A 1518-nucleotide genomic window follows, 5' to 3' on the forward strand; every position below is an offset into this window, starting at 1 on the left:
AGGATCATTGTTGTACCCTGGAAACAGAATGACCTGAGAACGATGAAACATCACTCTCAGTAGGCCGGTTTCTTACTATGCCTGCCTATTCCGTGGTTATGCGTTCATCCATGCCCAAGACTCAGTTTTGGTTGGATCGTACGGATAGCTTCCGGATATCAACAAACCCCGGCACGAACAGTGTCAAGGAAATTCAACTAAACAGCATGCTTTCGCCAACCCGGATACGGTGTTTGTTCGGAAGCAGTGCTGCAATGTAAAGTCTAAAACGACTCTCGGCAACAGATATCTCAGCTCTCGCATCGATGAAGAACTTAGCAAAATGCGATACTTGGTGTGAATTGCAGAATCCCATGAACCATCGAGTCTTTGAACGCCAGTTGCACCCCAAGCCTTCTGGCCGAGGGCACGTCTGCCTGGGTGTCACAAATCGTCGTCCCCCCATCCTCTCGAGGATATGGGACGGATGCTGATCTCCCGTGTGTTACCGTACGCGGTTGTCCAAAATCTGAACTAAGGACGCCAGGAGCATCTTGACATGCGGTGGTGAATTCAATTCTCATCATATAGTCAGACGTTCCGGTCCGAAATCTCTTGATGACCCAAACTCCTCAACGCGACCCCAGGTCAGGCGGGATCACCCGCTGAGTTTAAGCATATCAATAAGCGGAGGAAACGAAACTAACAAGGATTTGTTGTAATTAGAAGGTTTAGAGACTGAATATTTCTGTGTTATTATTAATGAACAATGGGGGTTCCTTTATATAAGGATTACAAGATAAAGATAAATGGAAAGAGTACATATCCTAATCCATCTAGATTTAGGAAAACTACTAAAACATAAACTTATAAGGAAAAGAAAATAGGGTTTCCTTTTCTCCTAATCTTGTGGCCGCCTCTCTCTCTCCTGAACTCGGCTCTCTCTCTCTCTCCTCTCTCTAGGGTTTCTGAACCTCTCTCTATCTTCTATGTATTGGGCCGGTCTTGGGTCGGGCCTGGTTAATGGCAATCCACTCCATGATTTATAACACTCCCCCTTGGATGCCATAACCATACAAGATTTGTAGTACGCTTCATGTTGCCTCATTAAAACCTTATCAGGAAAACCCAGTGGGACAAAACCATGATGAAGGAAAAAGTGTACAACACGCAGTACTCTCCCTGATGTGAACCTCCGTGTAGGTTCTACATTCTATGCATCTGATGTGTGATCTTTCCTGTATATGTAGGAAGGGAGTAATCGGCCAGTTTCATTACTAAGCCGTAACTAGACCACTTCAACCTCTTAGGTCGTTTCTCATGTCCTTTGATATTGAGTGTCCCGGTAAAGCATGTGTGCTAAACAATATGAACCATATTGTCCTTGGAGATCACTATTGGGTCTTTGCAAATTGTGTTTGCATGCGTCCATAGTCTAGACGTGATCTTCTACTGCCAAACTCTTTACTTTGGCTATTTATGGTTTACCATTCGACCATGTTTCAATCTGGCCGATCCATCTCCGGGTCATAGTCCTCA

At 44.7% G+C, this 1518-nt stretch overlaps 1 non-coding gene across 1 annotated transcript; it reads left to right on the top strand.

The window, feature by feature from the left end:
* Positions 1-270: 270 nt before the first annotated feature.
* On the top strand, positions 271-426 carry LOC117130231. The gene has a single exon (XR_004453674.1). It is a non-coding gene; the product is annotated as a 5.8S ribosomal RNA (ribosomal RNA).
* Positions 427-1518: the final 1092 nt, after the last annotated feature.

This window comes from Brassica rapa, unplaced genomic scaffold (assembly GCF_000309985.2).
Source record: "Brassica rapa cultivar Chiifu-401-42 unplaced genomic scaffold, CAAS_Brap_v3.01 Scaffold0374, whole genome shotgun sequence".
NCBI lineage: Eukaryota > Viridiplantae > Streptophyta > Magnoliopsida > Brassicales > Brassicaceae > Brassica > Brassica rapa.